The sequence below is a fragment of the Plecotus auritus genome (genome assembly GCF_963455305.1).
Source record: "Plecotus auritus genome assembly, chromosome: 12".
Classification (NCBI taxonomy): Eukaryota; Metazoa; Chordata; class Mammalia; order Chiroptera; family Vespertilionidae; genus Plecotus; species Plecotus auritus.
Window position 1 is genome coordinate 25,499,762 of NC_137778.1, and position 27,728 is coordinate 25,527,489.

General features: G+C 40.7%; 1 protein-coding gene across 3 annotated transcripts in view; it reads right to left on the bottom strand.

Moving 5' to 3' along the window:
* Positions 1–27,728, bottom strand: part of RABGAP1L (RAB GTPase activating protein 1 like) — a 516,407-nt gene that overhangs the window by 454,342 nt on the left and 34,337 nt on the right. Inside the window, exon 1 of one of the 3 annotated variants that reach the window (XM_080648353.1) lies at positions 26,014–26,123. The exons of 1 other annotated variant lie outside the window; for it this stretch is intronic. The gene's annotated coding sequence lies outside the window, so the exon portion shown is untranslated. Of the gene's footprint in view, positions 1–26,013; positions 26,234–27,728 lie in introns of those variants that run through there. One more of the 3 variants, XM_080648355.1, reaches the window with a different exon arrangement.

The following is a 27,728-nucleotide window of genomic DNA, read 5'->3' on the forward strand; positions in this document are numbered from 1 at the left end:
GGCCCTTTACAAACCAAGGAGAGCATCCTCAGGAGAAATAAAACCTGCCAACCCTTGAGCTTGGATTTCTAGACTCCAGAACTGTGATAAAATAAATTTCGAAGAAACCAAGATGGCGGCATAGGTAAACACCTAAACTGCTGCCTCGCACAACAATTTCAAAACTACAACTAAAAGACAGAACGGACACCATCCAGAACCACAGGAAAGCTGGCTGAGTGAAAATTCTACAACTAGAAGGAAAGAGAAAAGCTCACAGAGAATTGGAGGTACGGCAAAGGGTCTTTGTGCGCGTAGAGGGAAGGGCAGCTGAGAGCCTGGCTGGCTTTCTCTGGCGGAAGGGGGAAGGAAGCCCCCGACCGCACTGAACCCCAGTTCTGACTGCAGTGAACCCCAGTTCCGGGCGAGCCCCTGGGGACCCACGCTCTTACGGGGGGAGTCTGGACTCTCGGGCAAAGACTCGAGCTGGGAAAGGCAGAAGTCCGAAGGCGCGCGCGTGCCAGTGCGCACAAAGGCTGCGGAGGTTGCCACAGGCTTTCCCTAGTGGAAGGGAGTCAGAGGCTCCTGACTGCACTGGGCCCCAGTTCTGACTGCACTGAACCCCGGTTCCAGGCAAGCCCCTGGGGACCCACACTCTTGTGGGGGGAATCTGGACTCTCGGGCGGAGACTCGGGAGCCGGGGAAGGCGGAGGACTGAAAGCGCGCGCGTGCCAGTGCGCACAAAGGCTGCGGAGGTTGCCACAGGCTTTCCCTAGTGGAAGGGAGTCAGAGGCTCCTGACTGCACTGAGCCCCAGTTCTGACTGCAGTGAACCCCAGTTCCAGGTGAGCCCCTGGGGACTCACGCTCTTGTGGGGGGAGTCTGGACTCTCGGGCGGAGACTCGGGAGCCGGGAAGGCAGAGGTCTGAAGGCACGCACGTGCGCGCAAGGGCAAGGCTGACGGGAAGCCAAGACTGAGACTCCACCCCATCCAAGCTGAGCACAGAGGCTATTGCAATTTGGCAAGTCTAATCCTATAAGGCTGTCTCCAGCACTGAACTTCTCCCAGCATAGACACAGCTGATCCTTACAGCCAACTGGCCTGGAGGTCAATTCTTCCCAGTGATACCAACAACAATAAAGACTTAATTACAACAAGGCTGTACACACAGTCCACAAAGGGGTGCACCAAGAGTGTCCACCTCAGGTTAACTGGGGAGGCAGACCCACTGGGCCATATTGGAAACCTAGCACACAAATCTACCTTACCAACTCAGGGAAGCAGTGAAAATGCGGCGTCAAAGAATCAGATCACAAACAAAAGAAATGGAGGAAAACAAACGACTGGATATAGAATTCAAAACCACGGTTATAAGGCTTTTTAAGAATATCCTAGAAAAGGCCGATAAATATAACAAGACCCTCGAAGATATGAAAAAGGACCAACTAGAAATTAAACATACACTGACTGAAATAAAAAATATTATACAGAGACCCAAAAACAGACAAGAGCAACACAAAAATCAAGTCAAAGAATTGAAATACAAAGAAGCAAAAAACACTCAACCGAAAAAGCAAAAAGCAAAAAAAAAAAAAATCCAAAAAGTTGAAGATAATGTAAGAAGACTCTGGGACAACTTCAAGCGTACCAACATCAGAATTATGGGGGTGCCAGAAGAGAGAGAGCAAGATACTGAAAACCTATTTGAAGAAATAATGACCGAAAACTTCCCCCACCTGGTGAAAGAAATAGACTTAAAGTCCAGGAAGCCCACAGAACCCCAAACAAAAGGAATCCAAAGAGGACCACACCAAGACACATCATAATTAAAATGCCAAGGACAAAAGACAAAGAGAGAATATTGAAAGCAGCAAGAGAAAAACAGTTAGTTACCTACAAGGGAGCATCCATACGACTGTCAGCTGACTTCTCAACAGAAACTATGCAGGCCAGACGGGAGTGGCAAGAAATTTTCAATGTGATGAATAGCAAGAACCTACAACCAAGATTACTCTACCCAGCAAAGCTATCATTCAGAATTGAAGGGCGGATAAAGAGCTTCACAGATAAGAAAAAGCTGAAGGAGTTCATCACCACCAAACCAGTATTATATGAAATGCTGAAAGGTATTCTTAAAGAAGAGGAAGAAGGAAAAAGTAAAGAGAAAAATTATGAACAACAAATACATATCTATCAACAAGTGAACCTAAAAATCAAGTGAATTAAAAACCTGAGGAACAGAATAATTTGGTGAATATAATAGAATCAGGGGCATAGAAAGGGAGTGGACTGATAATTCTCAGGGAAAAAGGGGTATGGGGGTTCATGAAGAGACTGGACAAAAATCATACACCTACAGATGAGGACAGTGAGGGGGAGGTAAGGGCAGAAGGTGGGGTGGGAAATGGGTGGAGGGGAGCTATGGGGGGAAAAAGGAGAAATAATTGTAATAATCTGAATAAAGATTTATTTAAAAAAATAAATAAATAAATAAATAAATAAATTTCGGTTGTTTAAGTCACCAAGTCTGTGGTATTTTGTTATGGCAGCCATAGTAAACTAATACAAGCATTTTAGGTATAGAGGGTAAATTTTTAAGATGGGCTGTTTTTTTATTATATTAAGAAATTGATAATTTAGTTAGATGTAATAATGTGAGAATGTGGTTATGATTATAGAATAAAATGTTATTTTTGAGAGATGTTTAAATATTTAGGGATAAAATCAATAAATTTATAATTTGGATGGTTATGTAGATAGTGATTAAACTATTTTCTTTCTTATAAATTTGAAATTTTTCATAAAGACAAGTTAAAAAAAACACATCTATATTATATCGATTTAAAGAGAAAAACTTATCATATATAGAAAAGAAATTCCAAAAATGAATGCCCACAAAGAAAAGACTCAAATGAGGAACAAAAGAAATACAATAATAGAGTAATTATTCATTCAATGAATATTGAGTGCATAAATTATATGCACATTATATGCCAAGTATATGCACATGAAGGTCAAAAAGAAACATGGTCCTGCTTATAATCTAATACAGGAAAGAGATGTAGCAAACAAAATAAACAGAAATAAATACAAATAAGCAGAAGAAAAATATGTATTTATTTATTTATTTATAAATATCCTCATTGATTTCAGAGAGGAAGGAAGAGAAAGGGAAAGACAGAAACATCAATGATGAGAGAGAATCATTGATTGGCTGCCTCCTGAGGATCAAGTCTGCAACCCGGGCACATGCCCCCGACCAGAATTGAACCCGGGACCCCTCAGTCCGCAGGCTGACGCTCCATCCACCAAGCCAAACCGGCTAGGGCAATATGTAAGTTCTTAGAAACAATTCTTTTTGTTTGCTTGTTTGTTTACACAAATTCCCCTTCTATCTCCAAAAGGGAGTTCCTATCCTGGGCCTCTTCTATTCTACTCAGTCTCAAATAGTACAATTTAAACCCAGACATCTCTCCCAACTTTTATAACCATATGTCAAGTTGCCTACAGACATCTACAATATTTCACTCATAGACATCAAACCTTGGACTCTTATTTTCTTCTCCCAAAACTCTGTTCCTCCTTTAATCCCTCTAGGTAAAGCTGCCCAAGAATCAGTGTCTCCTTCTCTCACCCCCAAGTCTAATACTAGTATATCACAAAATCCTACAGATAATACCTCACAAAAACGTCTTAAATAAATCTGTCCACTCCTCTCCAGCCTCACTACTTTTACCCTAGTTCAGTTACCTTAGATCTGTTATGTGGAGATTGAGTAAACTATTTTAAGAGTTGTCTAAGTGGTCTTCCTGACTCCAGCCTTATTTCCTACCTTCTACACACCTCGCCCAAAATAATCTCTCTAGCCCTAGCTGGTTTGGCTCAATGGATAGAGTGTTGGCCTGGGGACTGAAGGGTCCCAGGTTTGATTCTGGCCAAGGGTACATACCTGGGTTATGGGTTCGATCCCCAGTAGGGGGCATGCAGGAGGCAGCCAATCAATGATTCTCTCTCATCATTAATATTTCTATCTCTCTCTCCCTTTCCCTTCCTCTCTAAAATCAATAAAATATATTTTTTTTAAAAATAATAATCTCTCTAAAACAAAATTCTTAGGACAGAACCCAAACTTCTTAAATAATTTATAAGGGCAAGCATTATCTGGCCCCCGTTTATCTTTACAGCCTCACTTGTGGTCACTTGCTGTCCAATCCATACTTAGCTTCCTTTTTTCTTTCTTCAAATTTGCTATGTTCTTCCCCATTTCAGGGCCTTCACCCTCCAGCACTTCCACATCAATTTCCCTGGCAAACAACTCCTACTCCTCAGCTTAGACATACTGTAGAGGAGGTGTCTCTCCTCTGAGCTGCCACTGCAGCTCACATGGCCCTATCACTGTACTTGTCTACACCCCAATTAAACTATTAACTCCATGAGGACAAAGTCTCTCTCTGTTCACTTAGTGCCTAGTACATCAAAGGCCTTGAATGCATATGTTAACTCTATAACCAATGACTACTAAATTGATCTTCACCTTCACCTGACTCATCTTCAGTTGGATCCCAAATTTCAAATTATATTTTTCACACCAAAAAGTCATGACATCTTATTCTGTGGGAAGATTATTTCTCCTTTAAGGCACAGAAAGTTGCTGGAATTTCTTACAAATGTCATTTTATTTTCACTTCAAATATGAAACTTACAAAAAGTACCAGTTTTGAAAGTAGTTACAGTTATAGTCCTATTTCCCCTTTCCCCATTATTGCAATTTCCTTGACCTCTCTCAAACACTCTACTAATAAGTTTGCTATAAGTAAAGCACTTTTCCAGATACAGGTGTGAAGATATTTCATTGCAGAAATGCCACTATGTTTAAGACTGATAGCTTAACAAATCATTCTTCTACCTAATGTACTAGGTGTACCAGTTAATAATGCGGATTTTTTTTCAATAGATGGAGTTACACATATGTTGATATATATGCAATTTGATATGTATGCTATTTTGTTGTATTGACAACAAGCTTCAAAACTTCATATGTCGTTTGGTGAAGGTGTTAACATCATAGATACTTTTACGCTTAAAAATGTCGAATTTTGTGCCACAAAAAGAGCATTTGCAGGAAGTTTTAACTCATTACTTTATTTTGAAGAAAAGTGCTGCTGAAAGCTATCGTATACTTCGGGAAGCTTATGGTGAACATGCTCCATCTCAAGATACTTGTGAACGCTGGTTTAAATGCTTTAAAAGTGATGATTTCGATGTGAAAGACAAAGAATGTCCTGGTCAACCAAAAAAGTTTGAAGGCCAACAATTACAAGCATTATTGGATGAAGATGCGTGTCAAACTCAAAAACAACTTGCAGAAAGATTAAACGTTGCTCAGCAAATAATTTCCGATTGTTTACAAGAAATGGGAAGATTTTAAAGGAAGGAAAATGGGTGCCACATAAACTGAACAAAAGACAAATGGAAAACCGAAAAGTCATCAGTAAAATGTTGCTTCAATGGCACGAAAGAAAGTCTTTTTTGCATCGAATTGTGACTGGCGATGAAAAGTGGATTTATTTTGAGAATCCCAAGCGCGCAAAATCATGGGTTGATCCAGGTCAACCATCAACATCAACTGCAAGGCCAAATCGCTTCAGAAAGAAGAAAATGCTCTGCATTTGGTGGGATCAGGAAGGTGTGGTGTAGTATGAGCTTCTAAAACCAGGTGAAACCATTAGTACTAATGGCTACCGACAACAAATAATCAATTTGAAGCACACTTTGATCGTGAAATGACCAGAATGGGCCAGAAGACATGGCAAAGTAATTTTGCTTCATGATGACACACCATCACACACTTCAAAACCAGTTAAAGACACGTTAAAAGATCTTGCCTGGGAAGTATTAACCCACCAGAGTATTCACCAGACCTTGCTCCTTCAGATTACCACTTGTTCCGATCAATGGCACACACACTTTCTAAGCAGCACTTCAAAACGTACGAAGAAGTGGGCAATTGGGTCTCTGAATGGTCTGCCTCAAAACAAAAGTTCTATTGGGACGGTATCCACAAATTACCTGAAAGATGGGGGAAATGTGTAGCGATGGACATTACTTTGAATAAAGCACTTCTGATGTTTCTTTTGAAATTATCGTGTTTTCTTTGGATTACAAAATCCGAATTTTAACCGGTTAATTATTAAACGGTTAAAAATGCGGATTAATTATTAACCGGTTAATAGTGTAGAATAACTATTAACCGGTTAAAATGCGGATTTTGTAATCCAAAGAAAACACGATAATTTCAAGAGAAACATCAGAAGTGCTTTATTCAAAGTAATGTCCATCGATAGCTACACATTTCCCCCATCTTTCAGGTAATTTGTGGATACCGTCCCAATAGAACTTTTCTTGTTTTGAGGCAGACCATTCAGAGACCCAAATGCCCCTTCTTCATACGTTTTGAATTGCTACTCAGAAAGTGCATGTGCCATCGATCGGAACAAGTGGTAATCTGAAGGAGCAATACAACAAAATAGCATACATAACAAATCGCATATATATCAACATATGTGTAACTCAATCTAATGAAAAAAATCCACATTATTAACCGGTACACCTACAAAACAGGCAGCATCCAATATTACCATTTTCATGAAGCAATAAGATTTCTAAATTACTCTTGCCAAATACTGGAGAATATTTCCTTTGAGCATCACTCAAATATTAGTCCTAAAATAAAATTAGACTGTAAGAGCAATTCTCCCAATTAAATTAAATTAAAAGCAATAGTTAGAATTATTTGAGAAGCAGTGTTCCAACATTTCTCAACAACATTCAACTATAACCCAATTATAACTGTCACAATTAGAATTGTCAGACAAACACAGGACACCCAGTTTAACTTTGAATTTCAGACAAACAATTTTTAGTGTATGTTCCAAATATTATGTGTGCTTTTATTAGCTAAATTTGGCAACCACAGTTTTACTAAAAACACAGTAATAAAATCTGATTTATGCATTTTTTTTCACTATAAAAGTTACTTACATTTAAAAAAAGAAGAAAAAATCCATAATCCTATCATACCAATACAATCAGCATTTTAGTGCATTCCTCATCTTGTTCTTTAAATGGTTATATTCACCCTTCCTTAATAGGCATATTTATGCTATAGGTATTTATCCTATTTATGGTAATATAGTCTTTGTGATTATTTTCATGTTACATAATGGTTATCAGAATAGATATATCATAACTTAAAGTCTCCTATTAATGGAAATTTAAGTTGCTTCTGATATGCTGCTACTATAAATAATATGCTCTGAGTATTCTCCTGCACAGACCTGTTTTTTATTTTTTCCTTATTTTGTGTAGTTATTTAGGATAGTCTCAGAAGTGAAACTACTAAATCAAAGGTTTATTAAAAGGTTATGGACAGTCTAACAATTCAAAATATATATGCCAAATTATAGTTCACTAGCAATATTTACAAATGGTTGCCTTACTAAAATCTAACCAGTATTACATATTACTATTTTCAAAAAATTTAAAATAAGTATAAAATAGTATTTCATTTAGCTTTAATAACATTTCTTTGAATACTGATAAGATCTAACATTCTTCTATGAGTTGTATTTCCTCTGCTATCAACTGTCTGCTTATTTCCTTTACCCATTTCAAAAATGTTTTTGTTCATTACAATAATGAAGCTTCCCAAGTAAAGAATGAAAGGACCAACTGTCTAAAATTCTAGCCACATGGGCCAAACAAAAAACTATAGTTTATGTCTACAATCCCCACTGCCTTCCAAAATTACTACAAGCATTACTTTTTATATAAACTCTCATTTTATTTATATGAATATTACTTTAAGTTTTATTTCATATAAATCATAACACTCATAATTTAAAATAATTTAAAAGTTGATGTAACTTAAATTTCCTGATATTTAGAATAAATGCAAAAAAGGTGAAATCAACCTAGTACTGGAATATGCCAAAGAAATTTATCTCAATTACAGAAATCCAGTTGCAGATCTCTTTAATAATCCAGATATACCAAGAAATCTGATTCTGCAATCAGAGTTCTCTCCAATGCTGTCAGTAATTGTGCAAATATAAATATGCACTACCGCTTTCTAGAGAAGACAGAGTAAGAAATGAATTTAGTTGAGCACAAATTCATCACCTCCATTTGAATAGAACTCAAAATTCACATCAAGTTAAGAGGCCTTTATATGGCAGGGATTTTAGAGATAACTTAATTTAATCTCTTTCCTCTTCCATCCCCCACCCATTTTGCAGAAGAAGAAACCAAGGGATAATAAAGTGAAATAATTTTCAAGAGAGACTTAAAGCTAGTTAGGGGCAATAATTTCTGCTTCATTCTGTAATCAACAACATTATGTGTGCTTTATTCGAAGCTGTAGAGGTAACAGAAATGAAACAAAGAGTTAAGTCCTTGCTCTCAAAGAGCTTACATGCTACTGGAGGATGGGAAGAAAAAATGAAGGGAAGGAGTCAGCAATGTGGCAGAGTAAGCCTAGAATGATCAAGAGACCACTTCAGATTGGGTGGTTTGGGAAAGATTCAGAGAATATGAGAAGAGCTGAGATCTGAATAACAAGAAGTCAGCAACCTAGTACTGGAATATGCCAAAGAAATTTATCTTAACAGAAATCCAGGAGAGATTAAGGAGCGAGCATTCTGATTAGAGATTCTCTTATATCCAAGTACTAGTCAAGCCACAGCTTTTATACTTATTTAAAAGATATTACAGCCGAAACCGGTTTGGCTCGGTGGATAGAGCGTCGGCCTGCGGACTGAGGGGTCCCGGGTTCGATTCCGGTCAAGGGCATGTACCTTGGTTGCGGGCACATCCCCAGTAGGGGGTGTGCAGGAGGCAGCTGATCAATGTTTCTCTCTCATCGATGTTTCTGACTCTCTATCTCTCTCCCTTCCTCTCTGTAAAAAATAAATAAAATATATTTTAAAAAAAAGATATTACAAACAAATTTAATAATAAATATGGCACTACATTTTTTAAGCGGTATGCAAATTAAGATAAAATACTGTCATAGGAAAATATCTAAATCATGATGATTTAACTTAATGTACTTTGGAATGATGCAGAGAATAATTAACCAACTTTTTGTTGTTGTTACTCATCACCGGAGGATATTTTCCCATTGATTTTTAGAGAGAGTGGAAGGGAGGGGGAGAGATAGAGAGAGAGAAACTTTGATGTCAGAAAGACACATTGATTGGTTGTCTCCCCCACACACCCCAACCAGGGCCGGATTGAGCCTGCAACCAGGGTAGGTGCTCTTCATGGGAATCAAATCCAGGAACCTTCAGTTCATGGGCTGACACTCTATCCATTGAGCCAAACCAGCTAGGGCAACCAACTGTTCAATGATCACATTGGAAGGTATCAAAGTAAAGACATTTTAATATTTATAGATAATTTTTTAAATCCTTAGAAGTTACCCGTGAAAGAATTAGGACAAGATAATTATAATATTTTCAAATAAGATGAAAGATTAACATTAGTCAAAAACTTCAGTTTCCAACTTTTCTATTAATTTTTCACACCAGCATACACAACCACCTAAGATTTTTTTCTCCAGCAAAACTATTTATCTTTAAACAAATTATACTAGGGATATTGGGCTTAGAGACCAAGCTTGTTTCAGTCAATAATTCTGCTCTTTTTAAAAATCAGTTATTATTAATACATGTACATATTACTTTCCCCACTACAGTCAAGTTTCTGAAAGACATGGTCCTTATATTTCTTTACATTCCTCCACAGCACCTAACACAGTGCCTTACTAACAGTAGACATGTAAGGAAATAGTAGATCCCACCAGCAGGAGCAGCAGTATAGATATCAACAGTTGTGGCATTAAAGGGGAAGAAAAGTACTTCACTCCTTGAAATGTCTTAACGCATGATCACAAAACAATTTGACAGTCCATAAGCTTTGAATAAATTGGACTCAGCTCAATGAAAAAAAATCTCTAATCAAGTACTATGTAGCTTAGTATTATAAGCCTTTTATTTTTTTTTTTTTTTTTTTTTTTTTTGTGGTTTCAGCCCATTTTATTTTATTTATTTTTTATTTTTTTTAAATAAATCTTTATTCAGATTACAATTATTTCTCCTTTTTTCCCCCATAGCTCCCCTCCACCCATTTCCCACCCCACCTTCTGCCCTTACCTACCCCCCACTGTCCTCATCCATAGGTGTATGATTTTTGTCCAGTCTCTTTATGAACCCCCCCATACCTCTTTCCCCCTGAGAATTATCAGTCCACTCCCTTTCTATGCCCCTGATTCTATTATATTCACCAGATTATTCTGTTCCTCAGGTTTTTAATTCACTTGATTTTTAGGTTCACTTGTTGATAGATATGTATTTGTTGTTCATAATTTTTATCTTTCCTTTTTTCTTCTTCCTCTTCTTTAAGAATACCTTTCAGCATTTCATATAATACTGGTTTGGTGGTGATGAACTCCTTTAGCTTTTTCTTGTCTGTGAAACTCTTTATCTGCCCTTCAATTCTGAATGATAGCTTTGCTGGGTAGAGTAATCTTGGTTGTAGGTTCTTGCTATTCATCACATTGAAAATTTCTTGCCACTCCCGTCTGGCCTGCATAGTTTCTGTTGAAAAGTCAGCTGACAGTCGTATGGGTGCTCCCTTGTAGGTAACTATCTGTTTTTCTCTTGCTGCTTTTAATATTCTCTCTTTGTCTTTTGCTCTTGGCATTTTAATTATGATGTGTCTTGGTGTAGTCCTCTTTGGATTCCTTTTGTTTGGGGTTCTGTGGGCTTCCTGGACTTGTAAGTCTATTTCTTTCACCAGGTGGGGGAAGTTTTCGGTCATTATTTCTTCAAATAGGTTTTCAGTATCTTGCTCTCTCTCTTCTTCTGGCACCCCCATAATTCTGATGTTGGTACGCTTGAAGTTGTCCCAGAGTCTTCTTACATTATCTTCAACTTTTTGGATTTTTTTTTTTGCTTTTTGCTTTTTCGGTTGAGTGTTTTTTGCTTCTTTGTAATTCAATTCTTTGACTTGATTTTTGTGTTCCTCTTGTCTGTTTTTGGGTCTCTGTATAATATTTTTTATTTCAGTCAGTGTATGTTTAATTTCTAATTGGTCCTTTTTCATCTCTTCGAGGGTCTCATTATATTTATCGGCCTTTTCTAGGATATTCTTAAAAAGCCTTATAACCGTGGTTTTGAATTCTATATCCAGTCGTTTGTTTTCCTCCATTTCTTTTGTTTGTGATCTGATTCTTAGACGCCGCATTTTCACTGCTTCCCTGAGTTGGTAGATTTGTGTGCTAGGTTTCCAATTTGGCCCAGTGGGTCTGCCTCCCCAGTTAACCTGAGGTGGACACTCTTGGTGCACACCTTTGTGGACTGTGTGTACAGCCTTGTTGTAATTAAGTCTTTATTGTTGTTGGTATCACTGGGAAGAATTGACCTCCAGGCCTGTTGGCTGTAAAGATCAGCTGTGTCTATGCTGGGAGAAGTCTGGTGCTGGAGACAGCCTTATAGGATTAGGCTTGCCAAATTGCAATAGCCTCTGTGCTCAGCTTGGATGGGGTGGAGTCTCAGTCTTGGCTTCCCGTCAGCCTTGCCCTTGCGCGCACGTGTGTGCCTTCAGTCCTCTGCTTTCCCGGCTCCTGATTCTCCGCCCGAGAGTCCAGACTCCCCCCACAAGAGCGTGGGTCCCCAGGGGCTCACCTGGAACTGGGGTTCACTGCAGTCAGAACTGGGGCTCACTTCAGTCAGAACTGGAGTTCAGTGCCGTCAGTAGCCTCTCACTCCCTTCTGCTAGGGAAAGCCTGTGGCAGCCTCCGCAGCCTTTGTGCGCACTGGCGCGAGCGGACTTTCAGTCCTCCGCCTTCCCCGGCTCCTGAGTCTCCGCCCGAGAGTCCAGACTCCCCCCACAAGAGCGTGGGTCCCCAGGGGCTCGCCTGGAACTGGGGTTCACTGCAGTCAGAACTGGGGCTCACTTCAGTCAGAACTGGAGTTCAGTGCCGTCAGGAGCCTCTCACTCCCTTCCGCTAGGGAAAGCCTGTGGCAGCCTCCGCAGCCTTTGTGCGCACTGGCGCGAGCGGACTTTCAGTCCTCCGCCTTCCCCGGCTCCCGAGTCTCCGCCTGAGAGTCCAGACTCCCCCCACAAGAGCGTGGGTCCCCAGGGGCTCGCCCGGAACAGGTGTTCAGTGCAGTCAGAACTGGGGTTCTGTGCGGTCGGGGGCTCCCTTCCCCCTTCCGCCAGAGAAAGTCAGCCAGGCTCTCAGCCGCCCTTCCTCTCTGCGCGCACAAAGACCCTTTGCCGTACCTCCAATTCTCTGTGAGCTTTTCTCTATCCTTCTAGTTGTAGAATTTTCACTCAGTCAGCTTTCCTGCGGTTCTGGATGGTGTCCGTTCTGTCTTTTAGTTGTAGTTTTGAAATTGTTGTGCGAGGCAGCAGTTTAGGTGTTTACCTATGCCGCCATCTTGGTTTCCCACTATTATAAGCCTTTTAATAATAATTTTTAAAAATCCATCTGGTTTATCAGGTTTTACACCAGAATGTAGTTGTTATGCCACATCTGATCCAATCTGGTTCCACCTGTAAGCCTTCACATAAAGCCACAGGCCCTCCCCATCCATGTCTTCCATTTGAGGTCAAGAGCATGATTCTCTGCCATCATTCCCCAAGTCATCCAGTTCTCCCCGACCCTATTTCTTCGTTTTCTGCTGTCAAATAAAGCTACTACTAAACAAGAAATAATGAGGATTCTGGCTTCATAATAGGGCTGAGAATACCAACCATGTGTGGAGCACTTTCTATGCACCATGCATAAAAAGTGTTTTTATTGGTTTCAGAGCGGAAGGGAGAGAGAGAGAGAATAGAAACATCAATGATGAGAATCATAGATCAGCTGTCTCTTGCATGCCCCCTACTGGGGACCAAGCCCAAATCAAACTGTGACCTTCTGGTTCATAGGTTGACATTTAACCACATCAGCTGCACTCATTTTATTTCTTAAATTTCATAGTCATGAGGTATTATTACTTTCATTTTACAGATATATTTAAACCCAGAAGTAAGATTACTTACCTAAAGTAACACAGCTAGTAAGTCTGTCAGATTTAGGGTACTTCCACTCCACAAAATAGATCAATAACAATCCCATCACAAAAAGGCCAAAATGATGGCAATAAGAGACATAGCCACCAAAACAAGTGAACAAGGTTGGAAAGCAGCAAGTACAAGAAAAGAAACTATAATCTTTTCCACCTACTTGAAACCACTGCCATCATAACAATTACAAGCTTGACACAGGCTGAAAAAAGATTTTAGGCTGGTAATCTAATTTGCAGAACAAATAATTTGCTGCCATCTAGCTCAAAGCCTATATTTTTATATATTAGTTATTATACATTTTAAGATATTTAATGTGGGGAGAAACCAAGATGGTGGCATAAGTAAACACCGAAACTGCTGCCTCACACAACAACTTCAAAATTACAGCCAAAAGACAAAACAAACGTCATCCAGAACCACAGGAAAGCTGGCTGAGTGGAAATTCTACAACTAGAAGGAAAGAGAAAAGCACACTGAGACTCAGAGGAGCTGCGAAAGTAAAGTGCAGAGGTACGGAGAGGGCTGGCAACTGAGGATGCTGCTGGCTTTTTCAATCCGCAGGGAGACACAAGCTCCTGACTGCTCTGAACTCCAGTTCCAGGCGAGACTCTGGGACCCAGACTCATATGGGGAGAAACTGGACTGTCTGGCAGCGGGTGGAACACAAGGGCAGCTTTCTCTCAGAGGTGTTTGCAGTGATTACCAAGGGACACTGAGACCCGGGGGCCTCTTAGGACAGGGCTGACGGGAAGCCATTGCTGTTTGCTCTGCCGAGACCCCGCCCCATCCAAGCTGTGCGCAGAGGCTTTTGCAGATGAATGGCCTGGTCCTTTGAAGTCTAAACTTACCTAACAAACTGCAGCTGAGTCAGAGAGACCCAGAACATCCAAAAGAAGGCCCAAGGCCCCACAGCAGCTTGCATTGCTTCATGGCTGGGCCTCATCTGGGCACCTCCAAAACCCAAACAAAGAGGAATCTGCAGATCTCTCTGTAGCTCCAGTAGGGTGGCCTCAGGCAGAGGCTAAATTAGCACCTCCTTGGAGATCCAAGAGTCAGTGTACCCAGGGGTCAGAGTAGGACCATCCATATTACAACTCCTCAGATCCATAAGGGACCCACTCAGGGGGCAGACTCAGTGAGCACCAAAGCCCCACTGAAGCAAGTCTTGCCTCATAAGGGTGTCTCCAGCACAGAAGTTCTCCCAGCGTAGACACAGCTGATCCTCACAGCCAATTGGCCTGGAGGTCAATTCCTCCCAGTGATATCAACAACAATCAAGGCTTAACTACAACAAGACTGTGCACACAGCCCACAAAGGGGTGCACCAAGAGTGTCCACCTCAGGTAACTGGGGAGGCTGAGCCACTGGGCCCTATAGGACACCTACCACACAAAGCCACTCTATCAACTCAGGGAAGCAGCCAAAATGTGGCGACAAAGAAACAGGTCACAAATGAAAGAAATGCAGGAAAGCAAATGACTGGATATAGAGTTCAAAACCACAGTTATAAGGTTTTTCAAGAATTTTCTAGAAAAGGCCAATAAATTTAGTGAGACCCTCGAGGATATGAAAAAGGACCAACTAGAAATTAAGCATACACTGACTGAAATAAAAAATAATATACAGAGATCCAACAGCAGACTAGAGGATCACAAGAATCAAGTCAAAGATTTGAAATACAAAGAAGCAAAAAACACCCAACCAGAAAAGCAAAAAGAAAAAGAATCGAAAAATATGAAGATAGTGTAAGGAGCCTCTGGGACAACTTCAAGCATACCAACATCCGAATTATGGGGGTGCCAGAAGAAGAGAGAGAGCAAGATACTGAAAACCTATTTGAAGAAATAATGACCAAAAACTTCCCCCACCTGGTGAAAGAAATAGACTTACAAGTCCAGGAAGCCCACAGAACCCCAAACAAAAGGAATCCAAAGAGGACCACACCAAGACACATCATAATTAAAATGCCAAGGACAAAAGACAAAGAGAGAATCTTGAAAGCAGCAAGAGAAAAACAGTTAATTACCTACAAGGGAGCACCCATACGACTGTCAGCTGATTTCTCAACAGAAACTATGCAGGCCAGAAGGGAGTGGCAAGAAATATTCAAAGTGATGAACAGCAAGAACCTACAACCAAGATTACTCTACCCAGCAAAGCTATCATTCAGAATTGAAGGTCATATAAAGAGCTTCACAGACAAGAGAAAGCTAAAGGAGTTCATCACCACCAAACCAGGATTATATGAAATGCTGAAGGGTATTCTTTAAGAAGAGGAGGAAGAAGAAAAAGGTAAAGATAAAAATTATGAACAACAAAATGACATCAAATACATACCTACCAACAAGTGAATCTAAAAATCAAGTGAATAAAAAATCTGAAGAACAGAATGGACTGGTGAATATAATAGAATCAGGGACACAGAAAGGGAGTGGACAGACAATTCTCAGGGGGAAGGGGGTGTGAGGGGTGCGGGAAGAGACAGGACAAAAATCTTACACCTATGGATGAAGACAGTGGCGGGGGGTAAGGGCATGGGGTGGGGTGGGGATTCAGGTGGAGGGGAGCTATGGGGGGAAAAAAAGAGGAACACATGTAATAATCTGAACAATAAAGATTTATTTAAAAAAAAAAAAAAAGAATAAAACACCGCCCTGGCCAGCTTGGCTCAGTGGATAGAGCACTGGCCTACGGACTGAAGGGTCCCAGGTTCGATTCTGGCCAAGGGCATATGCCTGGGTTGCGGGCTCGATCTCCAGTAGGGGGTGTGCAGGAGGCAGCCGATCAATGATTCTCTCTCATCGTTGATGTTTCTGTCTCTCTCTCCTTCCCCCTTTCTCTCTGAAATCAATAATGAAATATATATTTTTTTTAAAAAAGAATAAAACACCTACAAAATTATAAAAAACAGCAAAAAAAAAAAAAGATGATGCTATGATAAGCCATTCAGAACAGAAAAATGACCTGGTCCACACTCCCTAAAAATAGCTGATACCCAAATGGTCAAGAACCCTAATTCGGATATCTTATATAAGCAAATAATCTCTCACTAATGTTATATAGCAAATACTGTGCTGAACTATGTCTAGTATTCCATAAAATCTGCAGGTCAATTTAGATACTCTAGGCAGCCATACCTGAAACCCCAAACCAGGATGCATAACCCTCTGAAACCTTCCTGTATGACACATCCTATGCTGCCCCATCCTTGATACACTCCCCTTTCTTTATGTTTCTCCAATATGACTGTCGGCTCCTTAACAGTCTCTTATCTCCGCTTCTCTCATACTGAATTCATGCTTTGCCCTGTAAATAAAACAATGTCAGAGAATGAAACGAACTGTATAAAGAGCCATAGAGCTATAACGCTCCATACAATAAAAAATGACCTTTCATACCCATAGTGATATTAACTTTTATCTGAAAATATACACTCAGGAAATCTAAATTTAAGGGTCACTCATAAGAAAAGTATTAAGTACAAACATGTATCAACCTACCTTAAGTTGTTCTACCCATCACATCCTCAAAAACATATTTTTCTATTGGGGGGGAGCAAAAATACATAACTATACCTTTCCCACGTTTGTTCAATCTATGTTCAAAAAAATTTACATTTAAGGAATGGTGCCTGTTGATAATCCCAGCTAAAATTAAAATGTTACCTTGGGTCTATCTAGCTATTCTGAGGTATCAGAATAGAAGAAAAGTCACCCATTACCAAGACTCATAGATTCTTAATGCTGGAAGGATCTTCGAAGTCACCTATTGTTGTTTACATATGATCCTCCTTGTAGAGAGAATTCAGGTCACTAGGAATCATCCAACCCACTTTTACTCAATACACCACAACCTTTCTGCCTTCCTTTAGCATTTATTCACTGATCCTCTGGACTCACACAAAATATGTCATCTACTTTGCAGTGTAGCCTTTCAAATACTCATTTGTTTAACTTAGTTTATGCCATTAGTGATTACAAAATAATATATGTAATCTAGCCTATGTAGTTCAAAGATTTCTTTGGTTTCTCAAAAACTATCCAGTAAAATGAAAACACCCATGCACATTTATAGGTGTTATTTTGTAAACCTTACCTTTTTCACCCTCATTACCACCCTATGAAACAGTCAAGGCAAGTATCATCATCCCCATACAAAGAACCATCAATATAGAGTAGGACTTGAGAGTCACTACTAGTATAGGCAGATTTAGGAGCAAAAGAGACCTGCTTCTTAAGAACTCTGTGATTTTAAGCAAGTGAATGAACTCTAAACCTGTTTCCTCAGCTGTAAACTGGAAATAGTATAATAGCTCCTACCTCATACAGTTATTGTGAAGATTAACTGGGTAATGTACATTATCTTATAACTAACTTATATAAACATTCAACAAATGTTAGTTCATTATTATTATTAATTATGAAAAAAGGAAATACTGTGGTAAATCCCTTATTCTCTCTGAATCTCATAGCAGCACTACCTCAAGAAGTCCTCTGTTTTACCTACATTGTCTTCCACAAAATCAAAAATGTTTTTAGTTATTTGCAGCTTAATGACTATTTTTCTTTACACACACACACACCCCGACACCCCTTGGCCAATCAAAATTTCTAAAATCTACTATTGTCATCCTCTTCCAAATGCAATTCTCAAAAGCACAAAATTGCTAAAGCGCTTCTTTAGGAAAGTGAATTCTCAGTGGAACATAATAAAGTTCTAGTATGATTCCCATACAAACATACCGAGATGTATATGCAAAATGGGAAGTATCATATTAATTGCTAAACAAACAGGCTTCCCTAACCTACTATTATTACATTATCTTTTAAAACTATCTGATATCTTCAAACGATAGAGATTGCTATTTTAGTGTTTGTGAAACCAAGTGCAACAGGAGAAACCTGTTTCATCTATCGAACTATTGACAATGTTGACAAGAAATATAAAATACAGGCCAAAATTTAAGAAAGAAAAAAAAACTAGAGGCCGAGATTCATTAGTGAAAATTAAGCTGCATAACATTTTTTTTAATAAGCTTGATTTGCCCAGGAATAATTCCTGACATTTTTTGTTTTTATTAATCCTCACCTGATGATATTTTCCCCTTGATCTTTTAGAGAGAGGAAAAGACAGAGAGAAACATCAATGTGAGAGAAATACATCGATTTGTTGCCTCCTACATGTGCCCCATCCAGGGCCCGGGCCGGGGAGGAGCCTGCAACCAAGGTACGTGCTCGTGGCTGGAATCGAACTCAGGACCCTTTGAACCACAGGCCAATGCTCTATCCACTGAGCCAAACCGGTTGGGCAAACTGCATAACTCTTGCATAAAAATTCTATAGGTTCATTAGTACTAGCAAATAGGTGGTCCTAGGATTTGAATAATAACATCCAATTTTCCCATTAACTACCAGGAACTTTGAGTTAGTGTTAGAATCTATTCTAGACTATTGAGGGGAGGAAATGGATGGAAAAAAGAAGACATTAACTGAATTATAATTCAGTACCAACTTGATAGGCAGTAACATATCTTTGTTAGTACAAAAAGACTAGGACAAAGGCAAATCAAAACATTAGTCCAAACATGGCCATTAACAGCAGGACAAATATGAGAGGAAGTTTTAAAATGAAAGAATACGATTCAAGACAAAAGAGGTTTGTGGAACTAAAACAATAAATGAATGAGATATAATGCAAATTGCTGCTGAAATAACAAAATTACAGTAAAATAATCTAAGAAACCAAACTGTTGCCAGCATATGTAAAGGCTCCCTTTAATGGTTGAAGTTTCACTAACGTATAATCTATTCAAAGTGTCATACCAAGATAAATTTACTACAGAGAAGCAAACTACTCAAGCAAATACCTAATTACCACCTTAACAACCGTTTGCATTTACATAATGCTCTTAGCAGAGAGCCTCAAAATGATAACCACATCTTGAAGCACGGAATAAATACTCTACATGGTTTATCAAAACTAGTATTATTTGTCTCTTAAACCTTAAAAACTGAAAAACACAGGTTTATATTTTTTTCTAAAAATAGTGTTTGTTATTTGCATCCTCTGTAATGGAAGTCTGATTTTAAAGTCCTGCAATTTGTATTACTGCTAATAATGAGGGCAGAATACAAGTGTATACGTGGGGTAGAGGAGAGGCTGAGAAATCCTTCACTGGTACATGAATGAGTTCTACACTTGCCTTTTAAAATGTGCCCCTTTCTTGGAAATTCGGCATATAAAAAATCCCTTTGGGTATGCATTACTTTCATATTTGTGACTATTTAACATGACAGTCTTCAAAGAGCTAGACATTTGTTTTTAGATATTTGCCAGGTAGACTATATTTTCACCACAAACTCCAACAACTAATGGGGGTGTCTGTGTCTGTGTGTGTGTAAACATACACATAGACACATCTATGTTTATGTGTATATCTTTAAAAAAATGTTTGCATAGTTTAAGTTAAGGACATCAACATCACATTTTGTACCACACAAAAAAAAAAAGATGGTAGAAAATTTGTAAGGATTCTAATAAACTCAATTTGTAAAGCCTAACACATCTTCCTCACTGCCCACCCCCACCCCAAAAGAAAGAATAAAAAAAAAAAAAAAAAAAAAAAAAGACTGCTGACATGAATAGCTAGTCCATTCAACTGGTGGGAGGTATCAGGCAGGCTGCATCTGAACTTTTATCATGCTACTCGGGGTGTGCTGTCTTGTGGAGCAGTTCAGATGAAACTGCTGAAACCTCCTAAAATGACAGGACAATATATATACTTTATGTATCAGAAGTTTAAACAGATGAGGAACACAGTATGGACAAGACACTATTCATACTTATTATGGAACCAAAGCTCATCCTGAAGAGTCTTTGTTGACCATTCAGAAGTCAACTGGCTTTTTTCTTCTTTCTTTTACAAACCAAGTAGCTATTTACTATAGCAACTTCATTACCAAGATTACCAACATTTTCCACACACTTCCAACTGTCTCTGTATGTGTTGTTACCTGGGCAACAGTCTAAAAGTGCTTTTACCTTTATAGAACTAGTGGGTCAAAGAGAAATAAAGCTTCTTCATATTGACCGTACACCATTTTAATTAGAAGCAATAAGTGTGAAATCATCAGCAGACAGAAAACCTTGAGAACTGCCACCAGTGCCTCAATTTGATTAACAGACACAACTTGAGGCCATTTATCTTCATTTCCAGGCAACTAATTCCACTGTGGAACAAGGCAAGCTCCAACTAAGACTTCAAAACATCCTGTCATACAGGCTGTCACACACATAAATGCTGAAATCCAAGGAACTTCTTTGACTGAAAAAAATCTATCAATCCCTCCCAGCTGGCTGTGGTATGAAATACCTGGTCTTGCTGCCCTAAATTCTGAAAGCTAGTCAGCTCAGCTGAGCATCTGTATAAACTGCCTTTCTGTCCGAACCAGACCTGCCTCCAAAAATTAAGTCCCAGTTATTTAGAAAACACGTTTTAGAGGGCACTTCGAAAAGACTTTCAAAACGGTTTCCTGCTCTGCTACAGCCAATTTGATGCTGTCTATTTGGCAAAATAAAAAATAATGGTATCTCCTTACAAAAAAAAAAAAAATATTTTCCCCTTTGCAACAATTTTAGGACTGTAAACTTAAGGTTGTTTCCCTAACACATACTTTTCCCTTCAGCTTTTACTCTAAGAATAGATACCTAAGTGTTCTCTGGGTCATATTCTAATCAGGAGCACAGCATATAAAGTTTATTTAATGTTAAGAAGTACTGGGTGGTCCTAGCTGATTTGGCTCAGTGGACAGAGCATCACCCTGTGGACTGAAGGGTCCCTGGTTCAATTCCAGTCAAGGGCAAGTACCGGTTGTAGCTTGATTCCCCAGCTCTGGTCAGAGGCAACCAAGTGTCTCTCTCACTTCAATATTTCTCTCTGTCCTTCCCTCTCTCTTCCACTCTCTCTAAAAATCAATGGAAAAATATCCTCAGGTAAAGATGAACAACAACAAAAAAAGAAGTACTGGGTGACTCCAGAAACAAAACTGAAAAGCAGAAAGGGGCACTGGCATTCAAGGCTCTTCACCATCTGGTGCTGACTCTTTCTTGACTAGCTCTTTCCCTTTATGTCTTTTGATCACCTGGCCCAGAAAGGCCTTTCTCTATATACTATTTATCCTATTTCAACATGTCCAAATCTTACCCATTCCTCAAAGCATGGTTTAAAAGTCACCATTTCCTTTGTCCTTCAACTAAAAGTAATCTCTCCCTCCTCTCACTAAACTCTTGTAGTACCTTATCTATATTTCTTTACCACACAATACTTTCTGCCTTTCGTTATCTTTGCTTCCATATTTAACCCCCCACAAGAGCACAAAGGCCTAAGGGTCAAGGTTCATGACTTATGCATCTCTATTCAAAGTGCTTAATGCAGTGTCTTGCACATACTAGTATGAGGCCCTCCAACTGAGCTACATGAACAGCTTGGGTTAAGACAGAAGTGAAGTCCACTAGAAACAACTCCAGATTAAGAATCCAGAGACCTGGCTTTGCTAACAACTAGCTACATGACCTTCAACTTTAGTCTTTTAGCATGTATATCTGCAAAGTAAAGAGGTGGACTAAACCACTGTAAGCTGTTACATCAACTGGCTGTAAAACAAATTTAGGGATCAAAACCCAGTTTTTTTAAGTAAAATTAAATAGAAAATATCAAAGTGTGTTGTAGGCAGTAGAGTGCTATAAATGTTTAACAGTGGCTATATAGAGTGGAAAAAGCCCTGAAATATACCATGTGCTGATTCCCCTGGTGTAAATACTGCCACCGTGGCTGATTTCAAGCTACCAACATGATGTCACTGAACATGGAGCTAAGTGGGAAGAGAAATGAATAACTGCCTTGATGAGACAGCTCTAGCAAGGTCCTAAAAAGGTAAGTATTGTTTTGCCAAACTTTTCTTTCAACTTTGTGTGCATGTGTTGAATCCGGGTATATGTATTTCTTACTGTAAGTCACAATCAAAACAATTTAATAAATATTCAGCTAAACAATCACCTAGTCTCTTCTACATGTACTACACAATGCAATAAATCTTACTCTTGGGTATGTATGAAGTCTCTTCACCACAATTTGTATTTCTCTGCAAAAATGAAAGTAACAGAGGCAAATTACAGGGAGTGGAAATTTGGCTTAGGAAGTATCAGCAAAGGACCAAGATTCTCAGCCTTTATTCACCCCCACACACCTGAGGGACACAACATATTCCCACAAGTAGCAAAGGCTCATTTAGCGAAGGGTTGAGGGAAGAGGAGGAAAGGAAGAGAAAACCTAGAGTTTGAAAACAAAAATCCAAATATTGCAATGCTTGTGCCACGCCCCCACCCCTCTGAGAACCTGGGTACAGAGAATAACAGTATTGTAAAAAAGTAAGTTTCCATACTTAACATTTCCAAGCCAAATTTCCCAGCATAAGCTTGCATCCCTCAATGAGACCTCCATCACTAAGAATTCCCTACTGGAATTAAGTTTTTGCCATGGACTAGATACATGTAGCACTTACTGAATTTAGAATAGGCAAGGGGGAAAATACCACAGCAAACTGTTGTTAGACTTCGTAGTCTGGGAAAACCAGGCTTTTATTCAAGAAATTACTTTCTTATTTTCTTCTTATTTAAGCTTTCTAAACTGGGCAAAGAGAGAAGTTTCTTAAATATATTTCTGGCTCTACTATGTCTATCACAACAAAATCTGTAACCAGATTTTTCATGAGTGTTCATAAATAATTGTTTTCTATTTTTAAGACTATTTAGAAAACAAGAAGGCTCAGAATTTCAAATATAGGCTCAGAATTTCAAATCTTAGCCCAAATCTAACTTCAAATCAACTGAATATATGCCTAAAAGTTTCCAAGGAAAATCCCCAAAAATTACACCAAAAAATCCCCTCCAAAATGTCAGAAAGGAGTCAGCATGAGCACAAACTTGCTTTACTCAAATAATGATGGCATCCTATCTGCTGAATGAGTACAATATGGAAGTAAATGAAGTTTGAAAAGGAGAATGTTGAGATACAAGTTCTTCTTAATTCCATTAACTCTTTCTTATTAGGGTCCATTGACCATAAAGTGAAAATCACTCCCTACTATGAAAAGCCAAGAGTCAAATCAAGTCTCCATGCTGAGAATATCAATGCTCTCCTTAAAAATTGAGTATGTTGCCCGGCCTTCATGGCTCAGTGGTTGAGCGTCGACCTATGAACCAGGAGGTACGGTTTGATTCCTGGTCAGGGCACATGCCTGGGTTGTGGGCTCAATCCCCAGTGGAAAAAGAGTGGAAAAAGCCCTGAAATATACCATGTGCTGATTCCCCTGGTATATTTGGGGGGCATGCAGGAGGCAGCCAATCAATGATTCTCTCCCATCACTGATGTTTCTAGCTCTCTCTCCCTCTCCTTTCCTCTCTGAAATCAATAAAAATATCTTCCTTTAAAAAATAAAAACATTTGTGGGACATAGCAAAACACTCTGATCCAGGGAATCCGATAGGCTACAGTATCTATTTCATTCTCTAAACACCCTCTATCCAGCCATAATCATCCCCACACCACTTCAAGACAATGGCAAGCTAGAATGCAGACCCTCAATACAAAAAAAATGTTTGCTACTACTGTCTTCAAAGTTAATCTCTACAAGCCTGGCTATCTCCCACTCATAATATTTTTACTTAGCACAACAGAATTCCTTCTTTTGACTACTCCAAAAGAATGGCTAAAAATGCTTTCAGCTTTAATGCTGTATCATCTGAGTTCAAATAAATATACAAGAATTCAACAAATTCAGTATGGGTTAAGGCAAAAATAATTTTTAAGTACAAATTTTAGAAGTCATAAATTTAGAATCAATGAGCTGATAAATATGAAAACTCCTGCTTCACATGCCTAATAAAAATCTGTCATTCAAATAAAAAACATCATAATAACTACTAAAATGAAAAGAAAATATGAATCATGAAACAAGTAGCAAAGGAATAACAATTCTCAGACTATCTCAACTATAATATATACAAATTGGCATCAAATAACTCGGGCCCCAAAAGAGCTTCATACATTTATAGTCACATCTTTTTAGGTCTATTCACTATATGCCCCAGTAATACTGGGACCTCCTACCTGTTTCTAGCTTTCTAGCATACAAAGAAGGCTATATAATATGTTCACATATAATCACTGCCCAATGACATCCAATTCTCTCCAGATGACTTATTAATACATAATATAAGAGCACAGCCCAGCTGGCGTGGCTCAGTGGTTGAGCCTTGACCTAAGAACCTGGAGTTCACAGTTCGATTCTGGGTCAGAGCACATGCCCAGGTTATGGGCTGGATCCCCTGTATGGTGCGTGCAGGAGGCAGCCCATCAATGATTCTCTCAACATTTATGTTTCTCAATCTCTCCCTCACCCTTCCTTTCTGAAATAAATAAAAAATATATTTTTAAAAAGAGCCCATTTTGAACTGATTTAATACAGACACCAGTCTAACTCAGAGTATCAACTAACTCCCCAAGCAGGTGAGCACTTAATACAATTTTATGATAATGTATACATGAAATTCATCTTGTCTTTCCCCTTTGCAATTTCATCATCAGTTTCATATGGGACTCTATTGAGATAATGAATCACAGGCCAGTTTTCCAGGGCTACCAGCTTGTGGGCCAATACTTTCCATGGGCAAAATCCACTCCCAATTTGACCACAAGCAGACTTCATGTTTGTATCTCCTGATGTCCTAGTGTTGGATATCTTTGGAAGTACAGCAGAAACCAAATATAAACATGAGTCTGAGAAAAGTCAGAAGGTTTTCTTGAAATTGCGTTTTCAGAATCGTAACAAGCAACCACGTACCTCCTCCCACCATGTATGTACAAGGAAATTTACATGTATTAAACATGCAGGCCTTGAGATCAGTTTCCAAACAGCACTGAAATCTGTCAAGCAAGCAAAAGTTCTCCCTAATGTGAGATTGGCGGTTCCCTTCACTTTCATGAAACCCTCAATTCTGCCGCTGACCACCTAAATTGGGGTACGTTTTCTAAGATAAGCCTACCTGAGAGGTACAAGGGGCATACACAAACACCTGGGGTCAGAAACCCAGTCAGTCCAGTCCGCCAGCGCCCGGCCACCCGCCCGGCCGGTGGTCCCTGTCCACATGCTGACGCGCCCCTGCCCAGCCCTGCACCGTGGCCAACCGGGCGAAGTACTAGCCCGTCTCAGAAACTTTGACTCCGTCGACTCTCAGGACTCAGCACCCACGACCTGGACGGGGGCTGTCGCGGCCAGGCGGTCAACTCCGCGCGGGGCATTCTTTGCAGGTAGAGATCTGCCCAGGACGCAGCCCATCCCACACTGCGAAACCACAAGACTCTACAGCCGAGCCGAGCGAGTGCCGGGCGGAGACCGGGGAGTGCGAGGGCGCGACCCGGTCACGAACGGAAAGAAACCCGAGTGTGGGCAAGAAAACACCCTACCCGGAGGTCGCGGGGCTTCTGCGGCTGCGACCCCGGCGGCGGTCACAGCGGAGGCGAAGGCACTGTCAGGAGGGCACGGCAGGGGCCGAGCGCCCCAGTTGCCACCCGCCCCCAGGTGAAGGGCGCCCACCCCGCCCGTCCCGGCCGCGAGGAGCCGCCACCCCGGAGAACCTCGGAGTCCGGGCGGCGACCGACCGTCCCGAACGCGCCCCGTGCCCTCCTCCCGAGGTCCACTCGCAACGCGGCCCGGCCTGGCCCCCTCCTCGACCCTCCTCCCTCAGCTCAGCTCGGGCGCCAACACCCCCGCCCGACCCGCCGCCCCTGGCCACCCGGCCGCCCGCCGGCCCCTCAGGCAGCCGCGACCGCCTCACCTCCTCACGTCTCCGCGGGCAGGGCCGCAACAACTCTGCCAGGCGCCGCGTCCCCGCCGCCGCCCGCGCTCTACGGCCGGGCCGGTCCCGTTCACTCCGCGGCAGCCGGAGCCGCGGGAGGGCGGAGGGAGCGAGAGGGAGGGGGAGAGGCCGCTGGCAGGAAGAGGCGAGGAGGGTGCGGACCGCGGAGGAGGTGCATCGGGGACGCGCACGTCGGCCCGTCGGGAGCGGCGCGCGCGCTCCCGAGGGCGGCGGCGCGCGGGGCCCGGCCTGGCCACGGTGCGGCCGGGGCGGGGCCCTGAGGAACCACAGGACCTGGGCTGTTAGAGTGGGGACCCGGGAAGGGGCGAGAGGGGTTCGCGTCCCTCCGGACCGCCCCCGGGGATGCCACAGCAGCGGTACTGAGTTGTTAGAGAATTCTGAGTTGGGGGCGATTGTTTTCTTGCTCGTAAACCTGGTTTCCATACTTTCATTAATGTCCAGTCCCCCTCAAAGAAGACGAACTCTTTTCTGTGTCTCTTTCACAGTGTCATGAGCTCATGAAACGCTCCCTTGTTAGTCGGTCATGTGGGACTCGGGAGACTGGAGAGAGAAATAACCTACGGGATTGAACAGGAGAGCGCTTAGCACTGCTGGGTATTTATAAGAAAACGTGCCCTCATGTGCACCTCTTTATCCGTTGGGGTAATAAATTGGGGTGTACAAACTAGGTAGAGAAAAAATAACCAACTCTTTTCCTCTACAAATATTGTACAAAAAAAAACAAAAACGCATTGATCCTTGAACTGTGTGGACTTCCTCCTTCCTGGATCTTGCAGCCAGAAATGACATGTAAATGTTCCCCATTTCCTCAGCACTTTGTTTCTATGTTTGTGGCACCTAATATTCAACCTTATCTGGGTGCAAAATTTTATCCCCCTAGAAAATCCTGGAGAACCTGCTTCATCCATTTTTGCGTCTCCCACAAAGCCTAACAGTACACAACTCATAGAAAGTACTCCAGCCCTGGCCGGTTTGGCTCAGTGGATGGAGCATCGGCCTGGGTTCTGAAGGGTTCTGGGTTTTATTCCAGTCGGGGGCATATGCCCGGGGTTGTGGGGGTGTGCAGGAGGCAGCCCATTAATGATTCTCATCATTGATGTTTCTATCTCTCTCTCCCTTCCTCTCTGAAATCAATAAAAATATAAAAAATAATAAAAGTTAAAAAAAAGAAAGTACTCCATAAATGCTACTGCAGAACAAGTGAATATAGTGCAGCAAGACTTAATTTAGTACATGGTCTAACGATTTGACTCTACAATGACTCCTTTAATTTGAAATTTTCCCTTCTGTCCCCCATAAATTCCCCTGCACTCATTGGCCCACCTAGATCCAAAAGCTTCTGAGAAATATGACATTTGTCAACAAACCCTCTCTCTCAAGTTCTTTTTCTTTTTCCTAATTTAAATGTCTATAGGACAAATCCGGTGTGGCAACTGTGTGATTTCTCCTCCCTGAGGAGCTCCTTCTCTGAGGTCCTTTATTAACCTCTGTATCCCAAGAGTGTACCTAGCTCTGGGCCTGACTCAAATGCTGGACTTTTTATATTTAATCAAGGTAGGGTCAGAATAACTCAAATCATCCATTGATTTCCTGAGATAGTACCTACCTACTAATAAATCAGCCAAGGAGTAGGTACTGAGCCTCTACTGAATAAAGTACTAGTAAAGTTACAC